This window comes from Amblyomma americanum, chromosome 1 (genome assembly GCF_052857255.1).
Source record: "Amblyomma americanum isolate KBUSLIRL-KWMA chromosome 1, ASM5285725v1, whole genome shotgun sequence".
Classification (NCBI taxonomy): domain Eukaryota; kingdom Metazoa; phylum Arthropoda; class Arachnida; order Ixodida; family Ixodidae; genus Amblyomma; species Amblyomma americanum.
The window spans coordinates 346,407,111-346,430,818 of NC_135497.1; positions in this window are offsets into that span (position 1 = coordinate 346,407,111).

The window sequence follows — 23,708 nt, forward strand, 5'->3', positions numbered from 1 at the left end:
CGCTCCGCACAGCCAGCGCAATCTAAGGACATGTGTAGTTCGCAGCTGTCGGTTTTCGAAGAGTGCAGGCGCATTCCCTACACGCTTCTGCGTCCTCTCTAGGAGAGGTACACGAAAGCGTTCCGCCGCTGAATAACTCTAGACGCATAAAATTTCGCGAGCACATGCGTAGTGCATCAGAGCTATAAAATTGTCGTAAGGCTGCATTTCGTCCAGATTCAAACTTCTCGTCGTCTGTAACGTACAGCCACTTTGCCAATGAGCGCTTTTGTAACCAAGCGCGAAATGCAGTATCCAATTGCTATCTTTGTGTATCATTGCTGTGGCCATGGAACGCTTTAGCTCACCTGCATTTATCCTCTCAAAACAGCATCGGAGCAGAGGATCAGCTCCCGGTGTAGCCGACGCCGCGCTCGAGTTTCTAGTGACTGCGCTCAAGGTTCTAGCGACTGCACTCTGAAATGTGTACGTACCTTTCATTGGACGCGTCACGTCAACTTGCACGACAAAAATTCTCTCCGTGCCTTATTCGAATTTAGCGGAAATACAGCGTAACATGTGCTTAAGTTCGCTCTGCTTGAGTCGAGGGTGCCAAAAGAAGTGGGCTACTCCGCACTAGAGTGAATCACTCCTCTTCTCCGTAACCGTGAATCGCAGACGGACTCCGATTCCTGCAGCCGCCACTTGTACACGCACTGCACGCTGCCAAAGAAAGAGTTCTTCTACAAGGAGGACCAGCAATCCTGCGTGTCGGCGGCTGAAGACACGGTGCACGTCTGCAAACGCGGCTCTAACCGTTTCGCGAGCCTCGACATCTGCCTCGCCAGCTGCGTCAAAGGCCGCCAGACATCTGACCGCTGCTACGAGAGCACCATCTTCTTTCCCTGCTCGCGGTAAGTGCGATGCGTCTCTGCAGCGCCTTCTCTATTACAGAAGAGGCGTTGGTTTATGAGCTGGCCGTTCTCTTTATTGCCCTCCAACATTTCCGGCCGCGATTGCATTTCGAGGAATGATTGTAGTAGTAATATGTAGGGATGGAGATTTGCTGGATATGCGACTGTGGTGCCATATTGTGGTAAATATTTGGTCTGGCCGAAGCTGATAACCGAAAAGCTGGCCCCTGTCTGCACCACAAGAATAATAGGCTGCGAATGAAGTAAAAAAAATGGCGATGTCCACATGAGACCGTCGTCACCCCTCCCTCCTCCCAAAAACAAACTGCCCACCCTAATTTCCTCCTCTAAGATTTGCCAATGATTCCGCCCCTGAACTTCATTGTGACCTCAACTGAAGATGGGGATTTAAATTGACTCGTCGGTTGCCTTACCCACGAGTGATTAGCGGCCGCGGTGGAAAGGAGTACTAAATCACGTTTTTCGGACAGAAAGTAGGTTGGTCAATGAATTTTTTGGATGGCCTCAGAAACATTCTTTGTGATTTTGATAGTCTTCTCACTTTCGCCATGAACGCATCTACATGTGGATTCAAATTATCGGTTGGGTTGTTGACAACTGTAAGTTGCCGCTCATAGGACCTACCACCACACAGAGAACTAGCGCTTTCTCGTTTTCACGCGTCGGCTTCGCGAGATTGACAAACCCACGTCTTATGCAATAGAGAAAACCTTTTTGCCAAGGTGCCGTCATAATATAGACTCCGCATTAGTTCTCTCTGCTGTAGTAATGCTCTCCGAATTGCGGGCAGGTCAGAAAATTTCACGCAGAGAAAAAAAAAATCACACCGGGCACTGCACGCATGCGCCAAGCGGCAGAGCTAAAGAAAAAAGAGCAGGTGTAGTGAAACCTACCTGACAGCAATGAAAGGCAGCCTCTATCGCACTCAATAGTTTGGCTTGCTTTTGTCTGTTTAAGTACAACGCACAGGCAAGAATTAAAATGCTGCAGTGGCGCGTGTCGTATAGATCAGCTTGATTGCTGTGGCACCACGGAATGCTGATGCCGGCAAAAGAGAGAAGGATGCAGGCCAACATGAGCTAGATGATCGCCAGCTCAGCTCTGTGTATATGTCTTTGATCGGTGATGTGCATGCTGATCACCAGTGGCGATTTGAGAAGACGGACTCTTCATTATTGGTCAGGTTAAGTCGCGTGCTACGATTTGTCGCTGACTGCTGTGGCCCTTTATACATACGTATGGTTGGTATGTTGGGTTGAACATTTCGAAGCTGCGCATGGACAATGACAGACGCCGTAGTGAAGGGCTCTGGATTCAGTTAGACTACCAAAGTTTTTTAACTTGTACTGTCATCGCATTTTTGTACATCGCCTGCACCGAAATGCTGTCCACTGGGCCGCATTCCTATCTCGCGTCCTGAGGTTCCGTAGCTGAACACTGTAGACCCTAATCCACCACGGCGAGTATGGCAGATGTTTTAGCGAAGAATAAATTGGTTTTTTTGGGGGGAAAGGAAATGGCGCAGTATCTGTCTCATATATCGTTGGACACCTGAACCGCGCCGTAAGGGAAGGGATGAAGGAGGGAGTGAAAGATAAAGAGAAATAGGTGCCGTAGTGGAGGGCTCTGGCATAATTTCGACCACCTGGGGATCTTTAACGTGCACTGACATCGCACAGCACACGGGCGCCTTAGCGTTTTTCCTCCATAAAAACGCAGCCGCCGCGGTCGGGTTTGAACCCGGGAACTCCGGATCAGCAGTCGAGCGCCCTAACCACTGAGCCACCGCGGCGGGGCTTTTAGCGAAGAATAAAGTAATTTTCAAAATTAGGCTTTTTGGGGTAAAAATGTGGCTGTTGCGGCACAGTATTGTCGATATTGCCGGACACCGGCAATACTGGTAAGCTGGTTCTGATAATTTCTGATAATTAGACTTTTAGCTATTACAGTTATGCAACTGGTTGCAATTAGAGATTTCTAGCCAGCCGGTAGTAATAGCCATCTCAGCTTTTAAAAATTCGAAAACTGCATTGTCCTCGGCGCTGTGGCTCAACAAAATTTGGCTACGTCGTACCAAAATACATGGGCTTTCGAACAGCATGCAGGCAAAACAACATTTCCAGTGCACGTAACTAGTCAAAAAAGCCAAATTTTGTTCAGCCACAGCGCCAACGGTAATCGCGTTTTCCAGATTCTAAAACCTTATATGACTATTGCTAACAACCGGCTACAAATCTCTAATAGCAACAAGGCGCCTTACTCGAATCGTTAAAAATTAACTATTAAAAATTAGTTAACCTGATTCCTACATACACGATTCACCAGTTTTCTGTTGTACGCGAACACTGCTAATACTATGTTGAAAAGCCATATTTTTACTTCAAAGAACAGATTTTTGTGAATTACTTATAGTCTGCCCTGAAACACCTTTAAACTTAAAGAGATGCTTAGTGGAATCGTTCTTATCTGTTATTTACTATATTGGCGATGGACCTAGCTCTTAACAAGGTCCTGAGAAATGGGGAGCCTATACAGCGATCATAGTAGGGTGCAGAGGTATGCATTACCCAGATGAACACTTCGTCCTTTGTGCAGGCAAGACTTCCTGTATGAGCCTTGGTACTTCGACGGTAAGAAGTGCGTCGCGTGGAGCTTCCCGCAGGGCAGCTGCCTCTCGGCAGGCCACCGGGGCGTGTTCCGCAGCTGGGACGAGTGCCGCAGGCACTCGGGCTGCATCCTGGCCCGGAGTGCGACCAGGCGCCCCCGCCCGCTGAGAGGTGCTCGCCGCGCCAGCTGAGGCACCCGTACTTCGCCGACATGCAGTCCCACGGCGGTGCCCGCTGCGTCAACGCGTCCCGGCGAATGCTCGGGTCGCAGCACTGCCTCATCGGCTCCAACCGGTTCTCCTCGATGTCGGCTTGCCGCAGGGCCTGCGTCAGGAGCTAGCGGCGCGTGCTCTGGCGGTGGTCGCCCTAGCTCATCGAGCAAGCCATGCCGCACTGTGTGCCTGTAATAGAATCACGATTTTGGCATCATGTCAGCAGAGTCCGCGTTATGCGTTCTTGCGGAAAAGCTATTAAAAAAAACAAAAGAACACGACGGGACGCTGGGTTTACGGATCGTCGATATCGTCTGCTGCCTCGGTGATTGTTCTAGGCGGTGCGGTGGGCACAAATCTGGGTACCGAATTTTCAATACACATGCACGTAAACTTCAAATCCATGAGCCCCACCAGCGAGGACATCACTGTCAATTTAATCAATTACATTAGACCCGAGAAACCGTTGTTGACAATAGAAAAAAAATTGTCATTAGCGGAAAGGGATGAAACTAAATCATGTTCCTCTTGTGCTAAGAGTAGCCAGTATATAAGTAAAGGCGAAAAAAGAAGATAAAAGGTTTGCCTTTGATTGGCAACTGTAAGTACGTTATTGAAAATATGGAAGTTCACAATACTATACTTTCAAAATAATCAGTGGTCAGCATCAAAAAACTTCTACGTACGTTTGCAAAATACAATGATCTATTGGCCACGCGGTGTGAACAGAACGAAGCGCCGCTACTGTAAACATGATTGCACCCTTGAAACTGCTGCACACTATTTTTTAAGCGGCCCCCGACACACTGAATCGAACCCGCAATCACGCGTTGAGTATCGAAGTCTCGCCTGGCGCACAGCCTATGTCTTTGTCGTTTTGCGCCCACACTTTTGTTTATATATTTACAACCAAGAGGCGCAAGTCATCTCTTCGGCCCCCTCTGAAGCATTAACTGTGAAAGAACGAAGCAAATTTATTTGCGTACGCGTGACGCCTTGCGACTGACGTGAAGTTATCTTCGTGCAGATGAACCGGATACTAATAATGAATGCAGATGATTATATATATATATATATATATATATATATATATATATATATATATATATATATATATATATATATATATATAGAGAGAGAGAGAGAGAGAGAGACTGAAGACTCTGGAATCGCTGCATGCTGTACTGAACCTAGAGAGAGAGAGAGAGACAGGGAGAGAGAGATTTTGATAAACGGAAAGCTTACTGGCACTCCTGACAAGTGCCGACCATCTCGCTTGCCTGGTACAAAGCAAAAATCGCTGTAAAATGGCATCGACAGATTCATCGAGTGAATACCCGGCAGTGAAAAACGAAAACGGAGCATCCGCGGCATAAGGCACCGGTTCTCATACAACAAAATTATTTTCTCACTTAAAACAAAGGGATGACTGAGCAGCCTGAAATAAATGTCTTTGAACGATACTGTGCAACGTACTTGCTTTCACATTTTTACTTAGACCCCCTCACATGCAATTTACGGCTGAATATTGTTTTTTCCGTTGTTTGCCTCCTAAAATGGCACATAATGCCACATACCCGCAAGCTGTATTGGCCTTAACCAGGCTGTGACTACTTGTATTCCAAATTGCATGCGGCAAACATGGGAGGGCATAAAAAATTAGTCAGCTCAGTTATCGTTTATGGGGGTTTAACGTCTCAAAGCGACTCAGGCTATGAGGGACGCCGTAGTGAACGGCTCCGGAAATTTCGACCACCAAGGGTTCTTTTTCGTGCGCTGACATCGCACAGCACACGGACCTCTAGAAATTCGCCTCCATCGAAATTCGACCGCCGCGGCCGGGACCGAAAATGCATCTTTCGGGCCGACATCCGGGGCGCATTAACCACTCAGCCACCGCGGCGGCCAACTAAGTTACCGTGACAAAGGTGGCTGAGCGTGGTTAGGGGGGTCTAACAAGCTTAATTTATGCAAGAAAGTAAGTACAAGAAAGAAGAAAAAAAAACGTGGAATAGCAAGAAGAAAATACACAAATAAAGGGTAAAAGTTCAGTACGAAAGATTATGGTGGAAGGCTTTTGTTTCTAGATGAAAATTTTGAACGGTAGAGCAGTTCATTGCGCTGGAAGAGGAAGATGATGACCGCGACAGCGCGGGCACCACGCGCGGCATTCGGAACGTTGCGCTCGTAGCAGCGGCGGTGCCGGCGCTCACAGAGGGCTGACAGGGCGAGAAGGCGATCTTCCAAGTCTACCGAGGCACTTACTGCGACCTCAAATCCAGCGACAGCCATGCCCAAACGCACCGCCGTCCCGCTCGGGTTCAGCAACGTGTCCCTTGCTGACGACCTGCCCAGCGCCTCTCACAGCGGCCCCACTACCACCTCCGCAGACTCAGACCTTGAGGCATTCTGGGGAGGGAGGAGCCTCGTATCTCGGCCGCGGCGACCTGGGTCCATCCGTCGCAGTCTCCGCGTGGCGGTCGTGTTGAACGAGATGGAGCAGCCGCTGCAGCCTGCGGCTCTGGAGGGGGCCCGCGGAGACACCCCAGGGCCGGCATCTGTACATGCACCAAGGGCGGGAGACCTCCGACGCCAGCTACTAGCACGCCAAGTATGGGACAAGTTACAGCTATAGTTAGTAAGGCCCCAATTTAGACTAGCTGCTTGAGTTCTGTGCCCCGTTCGTTTATTTGCACAGGAGAGGCAGCCGTAGAGGCGCTAGGAAGCACGCCCTTGCAATAGAGCTTCCGATGCTCTAGAAGGGTATATCGCTGGGAGAGTCGTAGTTAGTTTTTAACGGGGGGGGGGGGGGGGGGAAGGGAATCTTTCAAATTCAGTTTGTATGCTTATTTCTCTTTCACTAGATAATCGTGTGGACTCTAGAGAGCTCTGTGTACTTCCTCCATAACCGGTGCTTCATTCACGCAATACAGGCAAGGCTTCTCGCGTAAATAGCACGAAGTGAACGTCATGGGACCATCCGTAGCTGGGCCCTACGCGGTAGGTGGCCGCACAACAAAATATATCTTCACCCGTATCATTCGCGACGTTAGAGGGGCCCCCGTACGCAGAACTTCGTAGCACAAGTTTCACTAATGTTCCCTTCTAGTTGCCCGAAAATCATCGCCTGTCACGGCCATAGATCTGTTGAAGAAATAATTCCGTTTTAGCTTCTTTGTCAACCCAGCCTTTTGACGCCGTCACTAGAGCGCCGGAGTGCAGAGGTGGAAGTTCAGCCATACAGAGATAAATGCCTTATCGCAAGCCTCCCCTTCATGCCGACCAAGAAAGCAGAAGTTTACCTGCTGTGCAACCCAAAACCGTGAATGATGGTTAGTTGCGGTTGAGAGAACTCGCACTGACACGCACCTCGTCACAAGCAGAGGGATTGTGCTCTTCAATGGAACTAAGATGCGCCATTTCTTCGCATGTTCATATGTACTTTTATAACCAGTCAAATTAATTGCAGAATGTTAATGACAGAAATTTAGCTCTCGGCTGTGCTTGCGGGATGACACGCGCGATTTCTCACGTCCCTTCGGCAATCCCGATGAGAGGGTTCGCAAAGGAACATAGTTCACTCGCTCTACTTCTCATGGTTACGGGAGGCTGAAAACGCGAATAGTGTCGCCCTGATAGGCTGACCTCTGCAATTTATAAAAACTGAAAAATATTGGGACCGCCCAGAGGTTTTAAATTTTAGCCGGGCGGTCAAAAAGACATTACATGTTTGTCACTTTATAAGATGCCCCAAAATGTCTAGACAGGTTATTTTACCTGTTTTGTTTTCGTAACTGACACGTGTAATGTGAAGAGATCTGGCTTTTATATTAACGCTATAACATTAGAGTCAATTTGGCAGCTTGTCGCGACAGTTTCGCGGAAAGTTGCTTGTGCCTCTCAACTCACCATAGCGGCGCACAATTCGACTGCCTTCCTTATACGCCAAAAAGTAACGCTATAAACGTGGTCAGTTTGAAGAGCCGCGTTCCCGTTTGAAAGATACACTTCTGTCAACCATGCTTGCAGTCATGTAGTTCTTTTCCAGCTGCTACATTATAATTTTTATTCCTTATGGCATTCAAAATAAGTGTCAAGAGCGGCGGAGTGGAAGCGAAAACATCCAGTCGTACTGGTCAGCCAGCCGGTCTCCGCCATCGAGGCGCTTAGTGAAAAACTGCGGTGAGCATAAATCGAGAGCAGCGTCGTCTTGGTAGCATGGTCTTTGTAAATAACTATGACGCACGAACTATGAAAGCGTAGGAATTTTTTTCCATTCGGCCAGGGTATATTCAGATTTAAAACCGTCACTTGCATAGTTTCCTCCTACATGCACGGTTACCTCTATCCGAAGCTTGTCGAGGCACATTTGCTGTGCGTCACAGGGCATAAACTCGAAATCTATTTGCGCTGCCGTACACCCGAAGATGAATATGGGCTCTTTTATATGCTCTGCTACTGAGTTTTTTGGCACTGGGGTGGAGGCCACATCTGACGACAGCCGACGGGACCTAACCCTCCGAGCTAGTCACGCGTTACTGCGATCCGTGATTGACTGGCAACTAAGAGATCATACGCCCCGCTGTCACTGGTGCCGAAGTAGCGTGTGCGGCTAGACACGAACACTTTATACGTGAGGGGTATATAAGAATTACGCCTTTTGTGTGCTGGCTGGCGGAAGCTGTAGGTTCCACAAGAGTGGCAACTACGGTGAGGCACCGTATTCCTGCAAAATTGTGAAGCCGTAGCTCAATTCTAAGCCACTGACATGAAGCGATGTCTGACCGGCTATGCTGTTCTCCTGAGCGCTTGACGACAGGTTAGAATCTCGATCGTCACTACTGAATTTCGCCTATAAATGAAAAAAATCTTCTTTGACATCCCATTAAACCGAGGGTGACGCGGGGTAGCTTGACATGGGTAGAGCGAACATACAAGCATAGTTCCACAGCGGCCGCTTAAAAGTTAAGAAAGGTCGCCTGCTGAACCTTGATGAGCGTTCAGTTCTATAGCATTTACACAATGACGGGAGCCACTAAGCCATAACTTTCGCTTGCGGGTGTGCGGGGTTCGATACTCAGTGCCGCCGAGTACCTACCAGGGAAACAATGGGCACAAGCTTTCCCCTGGCCTGGTGCTCGGCTAATCTGGTGTGAAATGCTTAGGAAAAGGGGCCTTTACCCCCACCTTGAGTAGACAAAATTACCTTTTGCCATGGCGTCCTTTGGCCACAGATGTCCTTGCGCCGTAAAAATTCACCACCGTCATCATCGGTATAACTTTAGCGACGTAAACCACGGCGGACCTGTGAGGGCCATATGGCTTTTCACAATGTTTCCCGTATGAAGGTTTTTTAAAGCGAAAGCTGTTTATGGCAGGCTTTTGGCGAAGGAGCCACACCTGGTCCATCATACTTATTGTGCCGCCACCACTGGATGGCGCTGTGGGCACTCGCGTCAGAGGCAAAAAAGAGCGTACGGGCGAGTTTTCACTGTTTTCAACGACCTCTCAGCTATAGCGCAAACACTGCGTGGCGGTTGGAGTCAGGTGGGAGAGTGAGGAGGGATAAGGACTGCTGTGTGATCGTTTTCAAGCCGCATGCGGAAGCGTCCTTGCACCTGCGCGCATGGGGCGAATAATAGAGCGCATGATCGCTTCCAGCCGGGCCACCAAGTTGGTCAACTTCAACTTTCGGACGCATGACATGATGGTCGCATCACAGCTGCTGGCTGCTGTCCCGTGACGTACCAGGCCGTGCATTCTCAATTTTACCTGTGCAAGATGGGCGCCTGCAAAGCGGAGTGAGAAACTAGGCCTAGTATGTGGTAGCTAAACTGATAAACATATAATATTGGCCGCACGTAACCATTACGAGTGTCGACAGCGACTTCGAACTTCACCTTGTGCAACAGGGGCGAGAGACTTAGACGATGAAGAAAGCTAGAGTGTCGATTTTCTGTAAAGGAGGGGATATAAATGAACTCGCAAATTACCGGCCTATATCTGTTCTGCTCGTCTTCTCGAAAGGCTTTGAAAACATTCTACGCTCAAAATTAGTTTTTTTTTCGACAGGACAGGCCTTATTTCTGATGCGCAGTAGCGTTTCAGAAAGAGAAGTAAAACTGAATCAGATTTCCTAGCCTTCAAAGATTACGTAATTCAAAATGTTGAAAACCGGCTGATAACACTTGAAATGTTCATATATTTTAGCAAGGCTTTCCATTCTCTACATCACGGCATTTTAACCGAAAAACTATCATTAAATGTGGAGGTAAACCTCTTTAGCTATTGCAATCTTATTTTGAAGATAGGTCGCAGTGCGTAAGTATTAATAACGACATGTCACCATTGCGAGTACTAAATGGCTTCACGCAAGGGAGCATGTTATGGCCTCTTTTATTTAAATTATATATTAACGACATTGTGACTGTTGACTAAGCGGTCAAATCCCTTTATATGCTGATGAGAGCGCCATTCTCCTATCAGGTTCTTATGAAAATAGCTTAGCAATCAGGTGCAACCAAATGCTTGAAAAACTAGACCATATCGGTCAAAATGAAACCAGCTCAAGAATAATCCGCAAAAAAACTAAGGTCATGTTTTTCGAGCTCGCAGAAAAGTATCCACCATAGGGAAAGCAAGTAAATGTGGTGGACAGAAAATAGAAGTAATTGAGCACAACATCATTCTTGGTGTTACAATCTTCTCATATTTAAATTGGGATTTACATACTGAAAAAATAGCAAAAAAACTTTAGTCGGTAACTGAAACAATATCGCGGACTCATGCGTTTCTGGCATTAAAAATAAAACTTTAGTTATATTATGCTTTCTTCATTTCAAAAATAAATTATTTCACTTTGGTACGGATGACAACAGCCAAACACGTTTTCAACTAAATTCTAGTTTTACGGAAAAAGACTATATGTCACATATTTTGTCTCTTATCTCCTACATTGCATTTAGTTCAGACCCATAGAATACTATACGTGTAAGCCACATGTATGAAAACAGACTTTTACGCTTATATCACCTCTCTTCCGCCAGCTTTCGGGCGCTTATAGAAATAACTGGTTCATTTCAAGCCCAAACTAACATCTTAAACACAAGAAACAAAGACAAATGGTTATTTTTTTATTTCCGCACCGATTACAAGCTCTACTCCTTGGGCCACAATCTCCCGTCCATCTTAAATAAGTGCTCACCCATCAACTGCCCAACACCGGTTCAAGTACTACAGCTTTCTTCAGTTTGTGATATCAAATTATTGCTCCAAAATATGTTTTGTTAAGGTTTGTTTGTATCTCTCTTATTTAGATGCCTGCTCATTATTCCAATCAATTTGTCTCTTTCATTAAATTTGCGACTTTACATTTATTTTTTTATTTAGTTATGCAGCAACATATTTGGATTGTTCGGAGGTCTCGCTTGTACTGCCTTGCAACGGTTGCTTGAGCCTCGCCAAGCTGTTCGATTTCAGCGTTTAGCCTAGGCAACCCAGCAGAATGTCTGGTCAAAAAAGTTCAATCTCAATATCCCCAAGTTGTTTTGTGGCAGTCTGACCTGAGTCGACAGAGCGGCCTTCAAGCCTACGCTAAAGTCTACGAGAGACGTACACAGTGCCGGTGTCTCGAAGTATTTATTTGGAGCCGTTCGGGATAGTTACAAGTGTGTATTCGAGCGAGGATCTTCAAGAGCAGCAGCGACAAGCCGTTTCCAAGGGTGAATTCCCTGTGCGCAAAGCAAGCTTCACTGCGTAGTGACAAATGTGAGTGTAGTGGAAGTGACTGCGGTAGAAACGAGTGATTTTTCATCAGTCAAATATTCCACCTGCAAGTATTATTGCGTTTGAAAAGCTCACTACGTGTGCCTTGTTTTGTAAATGCTGAAATGAACTTCGAGCTGTACAGGAGATCCTGGTCCGGGTGCGCGCGTGTGCACTGTCTTTGAGAAATTCCGTGATTTCGAGGTGATGAAATTAGCTTCGAGCTCTACTGCTAGTCGCATTCGTTGCAGCGGTTGCTGTGATCGCGAGCCGAAGTACTTGTTCTTGCGACGTAGCCATCACCGATATTGATCGTAGTTCGTGTGTACTGGGTTAGACAACCGCCGTGAGTGCCACGTGACAATTCTGAAAGCTGTGCTTTGCGTATGCGAAATGACCTCGGCTGCATGGCCGCAGAGTTCTTTTCTGCAGGGACTACACAAGCCTCGCCACCATACGGAGGCATTGTGCTCCATCAAGTGCATTTTGCGACTATGAGTGGCCGGATTACGATGGTGCTTCGGCGGCACTGTGTAGTCCGTGTGAAATGCACATAGGTGTGCATGGAAGCTGTAACTTCTGGGACGTCTTTTTTTATTTCCTACCAGCTAGAGGGGCCTACATCTCCAATAAATATTTGCATGACAAATTCAATGAATCCAACTTCAACTGCATGTGATCATGGGCTTATCCAAGGCAGTAGTGTTAAGTTTGGGTTGTGTCATGTTATCGCCAGTCAGGAAGACGTATTCCCCAACAAAAACCTTTGTCTCAACTCATTCACGTGTGTTTGAGAATGCACAAATCTCCAATAACTGCAGACTAGTGGAGATCTTTTTCATGAGCATTTCTTTTGATTTGATGCAAAAAAGACAGCAGATGCTTACGCTTCTCAAAGCAAGCAACCTATATACAATTGTGCCTTATTATTATAAACACTTGTTCCGGATCAGAACTGTACATAGACAGATTTTTCCGTAATAGCGAATTGTGATTAAAAACTAGAACATTTTCAGTAAACTGCTGTGATTAAAATTAATTTTTTGCTTAGCAGCATACTGTGAAGTTTGATTTTAGACGAATACTAGCAATATTAAGTGCAGTTATTTGTTTATTTATTTATTTCAAATACCATCAGGACACAGATGTAAGTTAGAGGGGAGGGGCGTATACACGTTACACATTGTCAAGACAGAAGGTTTAGATAATAAATGTATACAAATTTAAAAAAAGTTCGCTGTGAAAGTTAGCACATGGAGAAAACAAAATAGAACAAAACAAAAAAGAGCAACGAGGTACAAAATGCAACTTCTAGAAAGCGGCATTGGTGTCAAAAATATAACAAAAATAGAAAATGTAACAAGGACCAGAGTACGCAATAAAAAAAGACAAATGAAAAGGGTTTAACACTAGGCAAAATAAGCTTTGCAACGCGGATTTAAAGTTTTCTTCTCCAGTTATACTAGTTAGTGACGCAGATAGGTTATTCTGATCATTACAGGTCCGGGGAAGAACCGAGTTAGGATAGGCAACCGTGTTTGAGTGTGGAATGTTGACCTTTTGACTGTGGTTGCGGAGATATGAAATGTATGATGGGAGTTAAACCCACAAGGAGCACAATGCTGAGTTACGGTGGTATATTTGATCAAAAAGTGAGAGGCGAGACAGCTTTCTTCGAGTTGATAAGAGCGGGAGATGCAAGTATGCTTTCATATTGGTAACACTGGCTGTCCTTTGATAGTTATTTATTATGAACATGGCTGAGCGATTTTGCACTGCCTAAAAGGACTGTGTGAGAGTTACTTGGCCGGGATACCAAACATATGATGAGTATTTTAGTTGTAGACGAATGTTGGTTGTGTACATTATTATTTTAATAATAATGATGCAAGACAGAAATTTTGACGAATGTATCCAAGAGTACGACTGGCTTTAGAAATGATGGAACTGACGTGTAATTTGCAAGAGAGGTCATGGGTAACGATTACACCAAGGTAGCGGTATAATGTCACTGGTGTTAATGTATACGTAGGATTTGTTAAGTTAGTGTGTGATAGCCTCATTGATTTGCATTTAATAATATATAATTGCATTCCCCATGTACAGCACAATTCGTTAATATTATTAAGGGCATTCTGAAGTAATAGAACAACGGAATTATCCCTAAAATTGGGTACAAAACGCAGTCATCAGCAAGTAGGCAAATTGTGCAAGAAACGCAAGAAGACAAGTCGTTTATGTAAATCAAGAATAAGAGAGGGCCCAGAACCGACCCTTGCGGAACGCCGGAGCGGATTGAGGCCGAAGGTGAGTTAACTTCATTAGTAGTTACAAACTGAACGTGGGACGTGAGGAAAGCGCGACTCCAATCAATTACTGCTGGGTCAATGCTTAGGACGCTTAGTTTATGAAGTAGCGCATGGTTTACCTTGTCAAAAGCTTTAGAGAAATCAAGAAACATACAGTCAATTGAAAAACCACAGTTTAGATAGGCATGCAAATCATTAGTGAAGGACACAAGCTGAGTTTCACAAGAGAAATGTTTACAGAATCCATGCTGGGCACATGAGAAAAAAGTTATTTTCGAGAAAATTAACAAGATGTGTGTATGTAATGTGCTCCCTGATTTTACGTGGTACGGATGTTAGGGAAATGGGCCGGATATTGAGGGGATCATGTGTTGGACTTGACTTGTGGATGGGGATTACTTTTACAAATTTCAAGTTATGAGGTATTTTGCCAGATTATACGATTGTGAAAAAATGCACTCTAGTATTAATGAACTGTATTCCGCCGTATTTTGGAAAAATTTTATACTGATTTCCTCAACTCCAAAGGATAATTTGGGTTTTAATTTATTTATTATAGCTTTGCTACCTGTTGACTCAAATGATATGGGCTATATGATCTGATAATTGGTAGCATTCACAACTGGCGGCACTGAGTCCCCAGGACTGGTGAGTAGTGATAAGACGCTCTTATAAGTGTTGCCTAAAATGGCACTCCTAAATCGCTTTGGATTAGTTTTTAGTAACTGTGGAAGAGTGGTGTTTAAAAATGAAATCTTAGCTAATCTTAAAGACTTGACATAAGATTTGGCCGCTCTTTTGTACGCTAACCAATGAGATAATTTTGAAGAGGGTTTAGCTGAACGAAATAATCGTTTTTTTTTTCGATAACCTGTTTAGATGAGTGTTATACCAAGGCGCTTTGTTGCTAGTGTAAGTGGTTCTAAGGGGACGTACCGGATGAATAACTCAGAAATTTTGAACATGTCCCAGTTAGCTTCTATGGACCGATCAAGATATGATGTCAGGAACACATCTAGAAGTGGGCAGAGTTGCTGTTGATGGCAGGGTAGTCAGCTTTGTTAGAATCACGAAATTTTCCACTTTGTCTGCTCTTTTCAGTTTGAGTCATCGTTAGCCTGAAATGTAAGACATCATGATCGCTCAGCCCGTGAAGGTGCGAAACAGTCGTTAAGCTGTCTGTTATTGTCGAAAGAATAAGGTCAAGAAATGATGATGTATTTTGTGTTACACGTATAGGAGAACTAATGGTCTGTGATCAGTTGTCTGAATAAACGGAAAGATATATATTCGATTTAGCGGACGATGGATTAGAAAATAGGTGTGCAGAAAGTTGGGCGAGTTGGTTGAAATGCATACTGAAGAAGTTGGCGCAGAAAAACGAGCAGCGCTCGTCTTTGTTTGTCTCGCTTGTCCTCGTTTTTCCGCGCCAACTTCTTCAGTAGAAAATAGGTGATCATGTGACCAGACGATATTTGGAAAAATGAAGTCACCCAGAAGTAAAAGTTCAGCTCCAGAGAAACGCGTGAAAATCTGATTTAGAGAATCGTGTGGGTTATCGCGGAAGGATGTGTCGGCCAAAGGGGATCGATAACATACGCCTACTACTAAATTTTTGAAGTTAACATTTTTGCAGCACCAAATTAGCTCTAAATTCGTAATAACAGCTACAACAAAACAATCGATGCATTCATTAATAGTAATTAGGACACCAACACCAACTGTTCCCGTTCGATCGCTCCGGAAGACATACTTATTTTTACAATGAAGCAGTTCACTATTCGTTATTTTGTTGTTTAGCCACGCTTCTGTTAATACAAGAATATCAGCATTACAGTCTTCGATCATCGCACCTAATTCATCTATTTTTGGGTAAAGACTACGTATGTTTGTGTAGAGAACTGAAGTCGAATTTTCGAACCGCCTTTCCTGTTATCATCCTACCTAGTCGACTTCACGCGACTGGGGCGGAAAGTTCTGCTTAGAGTTTCACTCGCGTTTTCAGACGCATTTCCAGAGTAATTGCTGATTTCGTAAATGGCGATTTCGCTTTCTTTGTAGCCGTAGCACTTTCCGTCGATAAAAATTTTCTTATAGTCGAGTTTGAAGGTTATGCCGCCTTTGGATTTGTCAAACTCTCTTAATTTTTTTTTCTGATATTACGCGTGGCTGGGCGGTAGTCCCCAGCAATTCCTTTCCCGGTATTGTTGAACGGCTCAATTTTTAACAGGACTAGTTCTTTTATCTTAAATTTCTCAAATCTTGCTATAAGTGGTCGTATTTTGTTATTGACAAAACGCCCGATCCTGGTTGCTATGGCTATTGGTAAAATGTAGCGATCCTGAAGTGCTCCGTGAGTCATGACAGCCGGAATAGAAACTGTACTCATTGAATCAGCACCTAGTTCCATATTTGTTGTTGCTTTCACTGCAGTTTTGTCACCGAGCTGCTGGACAACTCGGCTTTATCAGTTTCGAACAGTTACTAAGCAGCGCTTCCTCGGTAAGCTGAACCTGCTAGTGTGAGGCATTATCGAAGCCTTTAGGAGCATATGCTGTCAATGCACATGCACACGCGCATCTGCTACGTTCATTTACCTGTGACAGCTTGCAATGAACATTATTGCCTGCTGGGTGAAGGCGATGGTGGGTCTATGGGAATGTATTTGTGATAATCGTAGAATGCTTTCTAGATTTCCTTAGACTTCCTTGAATTTGCTGCATTCCAAAATTTGTTTGCTTGAATGTTGATGCTTGTTTGCACCTTCCACAATGCTCAGCTATAGGTTTCTTGGGGCACTTATCTGTTCGATTTTGTAGTATGGTCGTGAGAGGGTCCTTTTTGTGCATATTGCCAAACCACGTTAACAAGGTTTATATTGATTTTTCAAAATGTGACATGCGCTATTGCACTGTGGTTGGCTCTGCAATGCTGGCGTAGAGCCATTTCTAAATGTCCCTCAAGGCCGGTGCAGCCATCGACCTGTCGAGGCTGAAACCACATTTAATTTGAACCCATTTCCTTACTGCTTGGATAGTATTTGCAGATTCTCTGCTTTGCACCTGTGCTAAGTTTTCCTCCTGGCCGACATGCTTTGAACTCCAGTAGTTTTTTCCTTCTTGCCGCATGCTCTGTTTAAAAAAAAACATTATCTTAGTGTTTCAAGTGGACACCTGTGATATTATAACATAAACGTTATAATGTAAGCGAGTCGCTTGATTAAATTTGAGCAGTGAACAAAGTGCGCCAGGAAATGAGTCGCCGATCCTTTCAGTGCCATTGATTTTGACACCAGAAAGAGACGTGCTTTTTGAGTCAAAGTGCAAGCGGAGATAGAGTGGCATTCCTAGCAGTTAAAGGTGTAACAAAAACCGCAGGCTATGCTGTGGAGGGTATGAGGGCAATTCCAGGGTGCAATAGCCATATGATTCGTCTGTATTTGTCGCCATGCACTTATAACAGTCCTTGCGTTGTGTTATATTATCTGGTTACCACAGTTCAGATGCTCGCGTTCCAGTCCATATTACACGATAAAAATATGCGGGTACCAATTGACTTTCTGCGCTTAAACCCTGTAATTTGTCCAAACATCAAGTTTCCATGTTAACAAGGCGTGCATGCTTTGAAAAACTTTCGCCCTCAGAAAAACTGTCCCTAATTAAATTCGACATATTACAAGGCGGATATTAACGAGGCATGGCTGCATACAGCCGAATGTGGAAAATTTTTTACTTCTGATAATGCGACAAGGACCAAATTTTGCATTATTTCTATGACTAGCATTAGTTCCTAATAGTGAAATGCACTATGTACTCTCACACTGCTAGATTGTTGTGGCCCATTAAATTTTTTCTTCCAGACCGGCCCGCCTTTTAAAAACATTTCTGTGATAACCAACTTGTCATTCTTCATGACATACACTTGAACTTTGGTCTTTAAAAAAGCATGCGATAAATTCCCTTATAGAATAATAATGCCTTGCATCCTGCTGTTCTGACCAGGATTTAAATTATCCTAGCCGGCTGCCAGCAGTTGGCTCGAGCTAACTCTCAACTTACGCTGCCTTTCATTTTTTGGAATCTCCGGCAACCCCAAAGGTATTGTACTTGGGCCTTCCCTTTTCCTTACGTTCGTTAATGACCTTCCTTTCTGTGTTTCATCTTAGTATTCATTAATTGCTACGTGGTCTGCTATCCTACTATCCATACCAACATTCCAACCCTCCAGAAGAAGAGGCTGCGTGCACGAGCATAGCCTATTAGCCGATGTTAACAGGACTACTCTAATAGTTATTACTTTCATCTATACCCGTCTCTATTACGAGCCGATATGCACCAGTATTTGCTTTGTGCTTGTATCCTAACCTCTGTCAAGCGAAGCAACGCAGATACTTCCATTATGTGTTGTGGTTAAAATGCTAGGTACAGGTGTACCAAAAGTAGTACGGAGCGCGCGAGCTGTGGCCGAACTGAAAAAAACTGCATGCCAGCGCGCTCTATCAGCAGATTCGCAGCAAAGAGCGAGAGTACGTCGGCGCAACCGGCTGGCCGATCTGGTTAACTTAATGCTCGCGTTATTGCCGCCACGAGCAAAGCGGCACTGCTACCATCCCTACCCGCGAGGGGCGCTTTCAATACATCATGAAAGGGTTTTGTTTGTACGCGCCGCGTAGAAAGTTGGCGTTCGGCAGCTTGCACTTCTTCCTTTTCAGGAATTCTACAATTCTCAGCCTGCGTGACTGGCCTGGTTCGCTCTTCGCTTCGCGGCGAGTTTGTGACAATGAAAACAGAGCAAACTTCACGAAGGACGCAGAAAGGGTAGGCGATACACAGGAGCTGAACTAGCAACTGATCGTCTTCCCGTTCTGCGTCCTTCGTGAAATTTGCACGGTTTTTATTGTGATGTACAACCAAATAGTTCATGATGTGTGCTGAGAGTTTGAGCGAGAGGTATAGAGTATAAACGCTCGTCCATCGCTTTGGCAAGTGTGGTCAACTTTTTCTCGGCTCAAGAAAGCGCATGAAAAAAAACAATAGCATGCATGCGTTGTATTCTTTGTCTTCGCTCTAAAAATAGGGGCTCAACAGTATAGCAATTCGGCTAATTAAAGATCACTTCCGTCGGCAAAAATTTCCTTTCATACACAGGAGGAAAAACTTGGCGGTGGTTTAGCTCTGGTTAAACCTGGAATGACGCGATAGCTACAGCTGGCTGCGTGGAACTTTGTCACGTGACCAACCACGTGATCAGCCACGGCGCCGCGCCGCCGGCAGCTGCCTGGCGTCATGTGGTCAACCATTTGACAGCGTGGCGGCGCAGCCACAGGGTGGCGGCGCCGCCACCTGCACGGCGTCGCCACGCCGAAGGCTCGGAATGCTACCGTTATGTAGCTATCGCTACACAAAGACAAACACAAAACGAGGTTGTCTGTCATTTAGTCGGCCGCGATCGTCTATATTTTGCAAACATGCAAGAAAAAAAGGGTAACAGGGTGGATTCGATTAAAAAAAACTTCCAAAAGCACTCTTTATGCAAACTCAAAGTTTAATGACGGATGAAACTCCCGCTCACATTAATGACATCGGCCATACGCCGCGGAAGGGACTCATATAAAGAGTCGTCGACGTATCCAGGTTGCTCTCGGAGGTGGTCCCACTCCGTCTTGACAGCCTCCCAAAGGTCACCTGGACGCACGCTGTGATTCATACGAGACAGATTACTTTTCAAAGTTGCCCGATGCTCTCAATGACGCTCATATCAGCGCCTTTTCGAATCAATTGCAATAGCTGCACAGCCCGTTCTTGAAGCAAAACTTTCACAACTCGCGCAGTGTGGAATGGGCTATAGTCTTGGTGCAGGTGCAATACTCTATCTTTAGATGGCCCGTCCAAAGCGTACGGGACGAGATAGTGGTCGAGGAAGTCGCGATAGCTGGCTCGGTTAAGCTTTCATGGTAGTCTAAAAAGAGGGCAGAGGTCTTCTGCACTGACAGCTCCCCAGACGTTCATGGCACAAACACCACTGCTGATTATTTGCGTCGTGAAGTTGGGCAGGTACCTATGTGCGAAAGATATATTTTTTAAAAACGCGTTTCACTCAACACCATGGTTGTCAGGCTACACACAAAAAAAACACCTTTCGGCTTACATAAATAACTGCTGCGAGAGGACTAGCGAAGAAAAAGGTCATTTCTCTGCTTTTACATGTTTTCCTTATACTTTTACCCTGCTTTAGAAGGCTGTGCTCTTCCTTTCACACAAATCAATCTTATTCGGACATATCTGCAATTTCATTAACGCCAAACACGCCGCTGCTGGTACCATCTTGAAGAGAAAGTTGATTCATCTGTAAAGATGACTTGTCGCAAGTCGCCCACAGTCCACTGCCCGTGGGCGCGATCAAATGCTAGGCGCTGTGCCTTAAATCCTCCCGTCAAATACAGCTTCTGCTCCGCCACACATCCGAATAATCTGGCTTCCTGGAGACAGTTCCAAATGGTGCCCAGACTGATGTCTAGGCCGAGGGCATCTCTAATTTCTTTTGCAGTCTGGAAAAGATGCGAACGGCTGCGGCGACGACCATTTGGTCAGCCTCAGCCGAAGTGCACCGCTCGCGGCCTGGGCGTGGAGCATCGCAGCCTTCATCCCTGTAAGCTTGTACTATCCTACTCACTGCATGCAGTCATCGACCTTCCTGTCCTGCGGCACACCTTGCTGTGGTACACCCTGCGCACATAGAAGAAAAATTTCGCGCCTAACATCCAGTGGAACTCGGGGCGGCATTTTTCGTGGAATAGGTACTTCCACAACGTTCGTTGATATATATGTGGGTGTGGGCGTGTGTTGCGAAAGGTGCCTAGCCTTCGTCTCATCGATTACTAAGGTGTCAGAATGAACGAAGACAGCTACTGCGACGCGCTCGACCACTATCTCATCCCATATGACTTGGACAGCCCTTTCAACGATTATGTATTCTTCCAGCAGCCCGACTATATAGTCCAGACCACAATGCGCGAGTCATGAAAGTCTTGCTGGAAGAACTGGCTGTGGTGCTGTTGAGTGTACGCCAAAGGACGCCGATATGAACATAAGTGAGGCAGTTTCGTGAACGTTAGAAAGCAATCTACTTTTTGTCAGCTGCGGAATGAGTTCACATCCACTTCGGGTGGGAGGCTGTCAAGATGTGGGACAACCTCCGAAAGTGACGTCGATTCCTTGTACGAATCTCTTTTTCGGCGCTTGGCCCATGTCGTCAACCTGGCTGGCGGCTTTACCAGTTATGAAACTCTTGAGTTTGCACAAAACGACACCTTTGGAGGTTATTTTTTTTAACTGCCTCCTACCTGCCACCCATTTTTACCTTCATTTTTTTAACTGTATTTTTTGTCGAGTGCAATAAAGTCAATTTGCGCTGAAGAAATTGGTGTTAAATTATTAGCCAACTTGCTTAGCCGTTGAGCACATATTTTTATCAATGACCGCTCATGCAAGCTACTGTTTTTTTTTCATGCGTTGCCTAGAGCGAACGAAATTTCGACTGCATTTGCCAAAGCGTTGCACGACCGTTTATACCTATCAGCGCACAAACTCACCGCCAAGTGAAGCGCAAACTTCGGCTGCCACGCAGACAAAAATGGTGCCATTCCCGACGAAGTAAAAAGTGCATGGTGCCGATGGCAAACATTTCTGCACTGTCCAGACGAACAATCCCTTGCATGATGTATTGAAAGCGGCCCTAGCGGGCAGAGATAGCAGCAGCGCAAATTCGCTCGTGGCGGTGATAACGCGAGCATAATGTTATCGAGATGGGTCAGCCGGTTGTTCCGACGCCCCCTCGCTCTTTGCTGCGAATCTGCGGAGAGAACGCGCTGGCTTGCAGTTTTTTTCTAGTTCAGCCACAGCACGCGTGCTCCGTTTTAGTCTGTGTGCACCTGTACGTAACTTTACGCATGTGACTTTTGTGCGTGTGTGTGATTTGATGCTTATCCTCTTCTGAAATGGGCATCCAGGTATGCTATAGGGCCAGAAATTACAGCGTTTATCACAGAGTGCCTTCTTCTGTATAATAAGGCTAAACTGCACGTTCAGTTCTGTCGTCCTGATTGAAGTCCAGTTACAGCTGCAATGATTTTCTTTCACTGACGGCAGTAATACACATTGAAAAGCACAAATCTGCAGTCAATACTAATTTATTCCTAGAGTTACTGTTTCCCTTACATTAGCATCGCCCGTTTCATGTAAGGCCTAAAGAGTATTATCCTGTTGGTGCATATATTTGTAAGAAGAGTCCACAAAACAAGACATTTGTCTTCCAAATTACATGCAGCCATTCTAGCACGGTTTAAATTCACATAGACTCCTTGTATGAAGCAGAAAATAAGGCATAGCCTAGGCAAAGATATTCAAGAGACTTAGGTTAACGACCGTCCTTTTAACGTAAGGTATTCTTAAAGTGTAATTTGACAGTTTGAAAACCAAATTGACAAAGAAAAAAGCTTCACTTTCCTGAAGACGTTTCTAGTAAGCAACTGATAGCACGTTCCAAAATTTTTTATATAACATGTGGTGCAGACAATGCTCACTTTTATCTGCGGTTTTGGGAACCAGGATCACTGTTACGATCCCTCTTTTTTCTGTGCAAAAAAAAAACAGTCTTAAACATCCCTGCATAGCTGTAGCAACATATGCATGCACGCCCCTCATACACTTAGATGCTTATTTCTACTTCATTGTGTTTCGCAACAACTTATGTTTCACCCTGTAAATATATTTCTACAAATTCTGCTTGAGATAATCGCTATACTTGGTAAGTGCATCCTTTTTCCCTGAATATACGAAATATTCTTTCGCAGTCCCCACTAGGAGCCGTCCAGGATACGGAAGCCAGTTTACCAACTCGCACATGCTTTTTTTTTACGCTGAAGGTGGCATGTATAGCCCTTTACTAAGCGCTAAGCAACCACTTGGTTTTTATTCACATGGGCACTTTTAGAATTTTCTTGAAGTGGAGATGTGAAGACAACATGCCAGCTTGTTGCTGCATTTATCAACATTAACTGGCTCTCAGAAGAACTCTCCAATGTTGTTTTCACTGCTGCATTCCAGCTTGTGCAATCCTCACTGCAATATGAGCTTAGGAATGACTGCCAAAATAAAACTATAGTGGCCCGATGTCACTGTGCAAAAAAAAAAAATCAAAGCCGTGCAATTCAGCATAGCGATAGATGGCTTGGTTCCTTTAATTGCCTCCAAATTGTGCTATCTCGGTTTTGGCTTATTTAATGAACTGAAAAAAGATGGCAAGAAATCAGTATTGTTGCACGGTCACTCTTCTGTGAAATGCAGAACTGCTGCAGTTACAACTGATTTTACAATTCCAAATTGCTGGGAATGGCATAATTTTCTCGTGTACTTGGATTCGTATTCGACTGCAGTGTGCTAAGATATGAAATTTTTAATGCATGCCTAATTCCCCACACTTCTTTCATCAAAGAATAGATAAGCATCTTTTGCAATAAGAATTAAGAGGGGAGACAGCAAGGAGGCCTGACTACATGACAGTGACAACCAACGTCTATAGATGACAACTGTAATGTGCATTGTTTAGGAAAAAAGATAAAAACATAGGCAATGAAATATATGCAAAAATACTGCAGTGTGACAGTTGGAATAACTGATTATTTAACCTGTACCTGATCTTAGCTATGTGAATTTCTCTGTTGTGATAACAAACGATTGAATATGTACTGCTAACCTGGCTTATTCTTGTCCCGTGTCCATGGCTCCGAGAATTCGCGATACGAATCGCGTCGTCGTTCTGAAATTGTTATTGCGCGTTTGTGTATAGTATAGGGCCCTGTTCAAATATTAGGGGTCAAAAATCTTAGGCCTTAGTGAGAACTCT